We start from the raw sequence: 7083 nt of genomic DNA, 5'->3' as shown, positions 1-7083 counted from the left end.
TTACCCAGATGTGGCTGTGCAATGGGGCCAGACTGAGGCCTCCACAGCATCGATTATCCAGCACGCGCAGGTATCCACACTACAAAGCCTCGGCACAGCTGCTCCCCTGCCTGGAAACTCATCTGCAGGGCTCCCTTCCACCCTGACGTTCTCCTCATTCTCCTCATTCCCACCACAGCCCATCCCTGCACTGCCCCCTTCATGTGGCATCTCCCATCCCCTCTGACCCCACCCTGCTTTGTTTTTGTTCACAACCCTTTTACTAACACTAAGAATTATTTACTTATTTATTTATTTTGAGAGACAGGGTTGTGCTCTGTTACCCAGGCTGGAATGCAGTGGTGCAATCTTGGCTCACTGCAGCCTCAAACTCCTGGGCTCAAGTGATCTTCCCACCTCAACCTCCCAAGTAGCTGGGGACTACAGGTGTGTGCCACCACATTCAGCTAGTGTTGTATTTCTTTTTAGTACAAATAGAGTCTTGCTATCTTTCTCAGGCTGGTCTCAAACTCCTGGCCTCAAGTGGTCCTCCCGCTTCAGCTTCCCAAAGTGGTGGCATTACATACATTCGTGCCTAGCTATGAATGTATTTATTTTAATTGCTTATAGTCTTTCTCTCCTCTATAATATGAGGACAAGGACAGTGATTTTGATTGTTCACAGCGTATTTCCCTTGCCTTGAATAGTGCCTGATTGTTATTTTAAATATACTTGTTGAGTGAATGAATGAATGAATGAATGCACACATAGACTCACACACCAACATACACAGACACAAAGATGCCGTCACACAGATTGACATACGTTCTTACTCAGATACTCGTCACACAATAACACAATCACACACAAAATACACACAACTGACACATTCTCACGCACATGATCTTGAATGCTCTTAAGTGCTTAATATTCTTTTTTTTTTTTTGAGACAAGGTCTTGCTCTGTCACTGAGGCTAAATTGCAGTGGTATGAACACAGCTCACTATAACCTTGAACTCCTAGGCTTAAGCAATCCCCCCAACTCAGCTTCCCAAGTAGGTAGAACCACAGGTACCTGCCACCAGGCTCAATTAATTGTTTAGTATTTTATAGAGATGGGGTCTTGCTATGTTGCCCAGGCTGCTCTCAAACTCCTGGCCTAAAGTTATTCTCCCACATCAGCCTCTCAAAGCTGTGAGATTACAGGCATGAGCCACCTCATCTGGTCTTGAAGCTTAATTTCCATTCCACATGATGTTGTGAACATTTCTCATGTGATTATGTATTTTTAGCTTAAAATTTTCTCCAAATTATTGTAACAAGTTTCAAAGAGTCTGAAAGTTTCAAAGAATACAGTGGTCACCATAGATCTAATTATTTCCTTTGTGTACATAATAAATTATATTTCCATAATTTTTCCTGAAACATTTGGTAATCACTGCCAACATCATGCCCCTCATTCCTAAATACTTCAGTACTCATCTCTTAAAAAATAACATTTTCCAACAATAATATTATTATTACACTGAAGAGAGTTACTACAATTCCCTAATATTACAACATTTCAAAGTAATGGAAAATTGTCTTAATAATTTCCCTAATGTCCCTTCCTTCCTTCCTTCCTTCCTTCCTTCCTTCCTTCCTTCCTTCCTTCCTTCCTTCCTTCCTTCCTCCCTTCGTCCCTCCCTCCCTCTCTTTCTTTCTTTTCTTTCTTTCTTTCCCTCTGTGGCCCAGGCTGCAATCTACTCGGCTCGCTGCTGCCCGCGCTGCGGACTGCCTGGGACTGCCGGCGCACTCCTTTCACTGCAGGCACACGTTCGCCATGTTGGCCACGCTGGTCGCCAGCTCCTAACGCCGAGTGCTCTGCCCGCCTCGCCTCCCGAGGTACTGGCACTGCAGACGGAGCCTCGCTCACCCAGCGCTCGGTGTTGCCCGGGCTGGAGTGCGGTGGCGTGGTCTGGCCTCGCGGCAGCCTCCGCCTCCCAGCCGCCTGCCTTGGCCTACCAGGGTGCTGGGATTGCAGCCCCTGCCCGGCCGCCGCCCCGTCTGGGAGGTGGGGAGCGTCTCTGCCCAGCCGCCCCGTCTGGGAAGTGAGGAGCGCCTCTGCCCGGCCACCCATCGTCTGAGAAGTGAGGAGCGCCTCTGCCCGGCCACCCATCGTCTGGGAGGTGAGGAGTGCCTCTGCCCGGCCACCCATCGTCTGGGAGGTGAGGAGCGCCTCTGCCCGGCCACCCATCGTCTGGGAAGTGAGGAGCGCCTCTGCCTGGCCGCCCCGTCTGGGAAGTGGGGAGCGCCTCTGCCCGGCCGCCCCGTCTGGGAGGTGAGGAGCGCCTCTGCCCGGCCACCCATCGTCTGGGAGGTGAGGAGTGCCTCTGCCCGGCCACCCATCGTCTGGGAGGTGAGGAGCGCCTCTGCCCGGCCACCCATCGTCTGGGAAGTGAGGAGCGCCTCTGCCTGGCCGCCCCGTCTGGGAAGTGGGGAGCGCCTCTGCCCAGCCGCCCCGTCTGGGAGGTGAGGAGCGCCTCTGCCCGGCCACCCATCGTCTGGGAGGTGAGGAGTGCCTCTGCCCGGCCACCCATCGTCTGGGAGGTGAGGAGCGCCTCTGCCCGGCCACCCATCATCTGGGAAGTGAGGAGCGCCTCTGCCCGGCCGCCCCGCCCGGGAGGAAGTGAGAAGCGCCTCTGCCCAGCCGCCCCGTCCGGGAAGAAGTGAGGAGCGCCTCTGCCCGGCCGCCCCGTCTGGGAAGAAGTGAGGAGCGCCTCTGCCCGGCCGCCCGGTCCGGGAAGAAGTGAGGAGCGCCTCTGCCCGGCCGCCCCGTCTGGGAAGTGAGGAGCGCCTCTGCCCGGCCACCCATCGTCTGGGAGGTGAGGAGCGCCTCTGCCGGCCACCCATCGTCCGGGAAGTGAGGAGCGCCTCTGCCCGGCCACCCATCGTCTGGGAAGTGAGGAGCGCCTCTGCCCGGCCACCCATCGTCTGGGAAGTGAGGAGCGCCTCTGCCCGGCCACCCATCATCTGGGAAGTGAGGAGCGCCTCTGCCCGGCCGCCCCGTCCGGGAAGAAGTGAGGAGCGCCTCTGCCCGGCCGCCCCGTCCGGGAAGAAGTGAGGAGCGCCCCTGCCCGGCCGCCCCATCCGGGAAGAAGTGAGGAGCGCCTCTGCCTGGCCACCCATCGTCTGGGAAGTGAGGAGCGCCTCTGCCTGGCCACCCATCATCTGGGAAGTGAGGAGCGCCTCTGCCCGGCCACCCATCATCTGGGAAGTGAGGAGCGCCTCTGCCCGGCCGCCCCGTCCAGGAAGAAGTGAGGAGCGCCTCTGCCCGGCCGCCCCGTCCGGGAAGAAGTGAGGAGCGCCTCTGCCCGGCCGCCCGTCCGGGAAGAAGTGAGGAGCGCCTCTGCCCGGCCGCCCTGTCCGGGAAGAAGTGAGGAGCGCCTCTGCCCGGCCGCCCCGTCTGGGAAGAAGTGAGGAGCGCCTCTGCCCGGCCGTCCCGTCTGGAAGGGAGGAGCGCCTCTGCCCCGCCACCCACCGTCTGGGAAGTGAGGAGCGCCTCTGCCCCGCCACCCACCGTCTGGGAAGTGAGGAGCGCCTCTGCCCGGCCACGCATCGTCTGGGAAGTGAGGAGCGCCTCTGCCCGGCCGCCTCGTCTGGGAAGAAGTGAGGAGCGCCTCTGCCCGGCCGCCCCGTCCGGGAAGAAGTGAGGAGCGCCTCTGCCCGGGCGCCCCGTCCGGGAAGAAGTGAGGAGTGCCTCTGCCCGATCACCCCGTCCGGGAAGAAGTGAGGAGCGCCTCTGCCTGGCCGCCCCGTCCGGGAAGAAGTGAGGAGCACCTCTGCCCGGCCACCCATCGTCTGGGAAGTGAGGAGCGCCTCTGCATGGCCGCCCCGACCGGGAAGAAGTGAGGAGCGCCTCTGCCCGGCCGCCCCGTCTGGGAGGTGAGGAGCGCCTCTGCCCGGCCACCCATCGTCTGGGAGGTGAGGAGCGCCTCTGCCCGGCCACCCTGTCTGGGAAGTGAGGAGCACCTCTGCCCAGCCACCCCGTCTGGAAGTGAGGAGCACCTCTGCCCGGCCACCCACCGTCTGGGAAGTGAGGAGCGCCTCTGCCAGACCACCCACCGTCTGGGAAGTGAGGAGCGCTTCTGCCCGACCACCCACCGTCTGGGAAGTGAGGAGCGCCTCTGCCTGGCCACCCATCGTCTGGGAGGTGAGGAGCGCCTCTGCCCGGCCACCCCATCTGGGAAGTGAGGAGCACCTCTGCCCGGCCGACCCGTCTGGAAGTGAGGAGCGCCTCTGCCCGGCCACCCACCGTCTGGGAAGTGAGGAGCGCCTCTGCCCGGCCACCCCGTCTGGGAAATGAGGAGCGCCTCTGCCCGGCCACCCATCGTCTGGGAAGTGAGGAGCGCCTCTGCCCGGCCACCCATCGTCTGGGAAGTGAGGAGCGCCTCTGCCCAGCCACCTATCATCTGGGAGGTGAGGAGCACCTCTGCCCGGCCACCCCATCTGGGAGGAAGTGAGGAGCGCCTCTGCCCGGCCACCCCTTCCGGGAAGAAGTGAGGAGCGCCTCTGCCCGGCCACCCCGTCCGGGAAGAAGTGAGGAGCGCCTCTGCCCGGCCGCCCCGTCCGGGAAGAAGTGAGGAGCGCCTCTTCCCAGGCGCCCCGTCTGGGAAGAAGTGAGGAGGGCCTCTCCCCGGCCGCCCCGTCCGGGAAGAAGTGAGGAGCGCCTCTGCCCGGCCACCTATCGTCTGGGAAGTGAGGAGCGCCTCTGCCCGGCCACCCATCGTCTGGGAAGTGAGGAGTGCCTCGGCCCGGCCGCCCCGTCTGGGAAGTGGGGAGCGCCTCTGCCCGGCCACCCCGTCTGGTAAGTGAGGAGCGCCTCTGCCCGGCCAACCATCGTCTGGGAAGTGCGGAGCGCCTCTGCCCGGCCACCTATCGGCTGGGAAGAAGTGAGGAGCGTCTCTGCCTGGCCGCCCCATCTGGGAAGTGAGGAGCGCCTCTGCCCGGCCGCCCCGTGTCTGGGAAGAAGTGAGGAGAGCCTCTACCCGGCCGCTCCGTCTGGGAGGTCTACCACGGAGGCCAGAAGCAATGTGGGGGCTGGACGTGGTGGCTCACGCCTGTGGTCCCGGCACTCTGGGGGGCGAGGCGGGTTGATCACTTCGGGCTAGGAGTTCGAGACCAGTCTGGCCAACTTGGTGAAACATGAAAAATACAACAGACAAACCAACCAACCAACTCAGTGACAACAAAACAGGTCTACCCTGGAGTCATACTCTAATTTTTTCTATTTTCCTCCCTTTCTGATCCTTTATCCCACTTTCTTTTTCTTCCTCTTCCTTCTCCCTCTTCTATGTCAAATAGAGGATTGAGTTATTATCACTGATCCATATAAAGTCCCTCTCTCATTTATTTTAACTCCCACCCCCCATTTCTATTCCCCGACTTCCCATGTGCAACCTTCCTAATATGTTTGATACGCATCTTTTTGTTTGTATGTATTTTTAGAAAATGTTTATTGTTTTTGTGTGCAAAAAAATTAATAAAAAAATAAATAAAAAAATAATAATAATTTCCCTAATGTCTTTCTTGTGGAAGTGAGCAGAGCTCAGGAGCTCCAGCCCTCTCTGAAGTTCCTGTTTTCCCAGCAACTTCTCTCTCCAGCCCCTTGACAGCAACATTCAGGAAAACTGAAAAGTAGAAACATTTTCTTCTACTCTCCATTGCTCAGGTTTTTTAAAACTCCCATTTACTCAGTTTTCTTTTATTTGGAAACAACATCTCCACGTCCACATCATATTCTAAGGTGTGGACACGCATATTGGCATCATCAAATCTGAGCACAGCTCCCCTGGGCCTCCGTCCCCTCAGCAGGGCAGAAGAGGGCCCCTGTGCTGGGGTCACACATGGGGCCCAGAAGTGGCACCCCCTGCAGAAGGTGTCAGGGTAGACCTGAGACCTGGAATGAGCTCACTTCCCTTTCTCACGTTCAAGAGTCAATCTTCTAAGAATCCCCCTGCCTCAGGTACTCCATTCTGTCATCAGGCGGTCAAGAAAGGTCCAGACAGCACTAAAACCCATCCACTCCACCGTCCTCACCTGCATGGATGGAGCCCAGGTGACAGCGACCCCTGCTCCTCCTCCCTTGTCTCCCACAGCCTCAGCACTATCTTCTGCCTCGAGTCCACCAGGACTGAGCTCCTCATGACCTTTCCGTGTTTGTGTCAGTCACACTGGGTCCCCCAATCACCCTGCACTGGCATCCTCAAAAGGCTTTGCACACCCTTGTTCTGTCCCCCTCATCCTCCTTCCCCAACTCCAGAAATCTTCCCACTGCACCCCCTGGAATTCTCAGCCCATGAACAGCCAAATCTCCACATCCTCTCTCAGGATGTTTCTGACCTCACAGCTCCAGCAAGAAGCTGAGTTTCCTGGAGGACACAGACTCTTAGAAAGTCCTCCCACATGGGGACTTTCCCCAGGGACTTGTACCTTTGCACTCACTTCTCATTGTGGTTTTGAGAACTTTCTGCCTCCCTCCTCCCTAACTTCCCTAAGCTGTCATCAGATTAGGGCCCCACTCCCCTCGTTGTAGCCATTCCCTGTGGGCCCCAGGCCATTCCTCTCAATCCTGACTCTTGCAGCTCCTTGCTCACTGGCTCGCTCTCCAGCAGTGCTGTCTCCTTGATCTTGATGACTTCAACAAATGTAGATGTGATGGGCTGAGTAACGGTCCCCAAAAAAGTCTAGTCTCAATCCTTAGAACCTGTGAACAGGTTGCATTGCACGGCAAAAGGGACATTACTCATGTAATGAAGATTAAGGACCTTAAAAGAGGGAGATTGTCCTGGACTATTTGCATGGGCCCAGTCAAATCACATGAGCCATTAAAAGCAGAGAGCCTGCCCTGGCTGGAGTCAGAGATGTTGCAGAAGAGGGAGGAAGAGAAGACACAGCAGAGAAAGCCAGAAGTTCCAAGTGGGGGGATTGGATGTGCCACAGGGGCCATGTGTAAGGACCCAAGAGAAGGCTCTAGGAGCTAAGTATTGCTCCCAAATGACAGCCAGAAAAGAAACAGGACCCTCAGTCCTATCTGCAAAAAAAGTGAATTCAGACAAGAGCCTG

This window comes from Nomascus leucogenys, unplaced genomic scaffold, assembly GCF_006542625.1.
Source record: "Nomascus leucogenys isolate Asia unplaced genomic scaffold, Asia_NLE_v1 000798F_89052_qpd_obj, whole genome shotgun sequence".
Classification (NCBI taxonomy): Eukaryota; Metazoa; Chordata; class Mammalia; order Primates; family Hylobatidae; genus Nomascus; species Nomascus leucogenys.
This window is presented reverse-complemented; position numbering follows the sequence as displayed.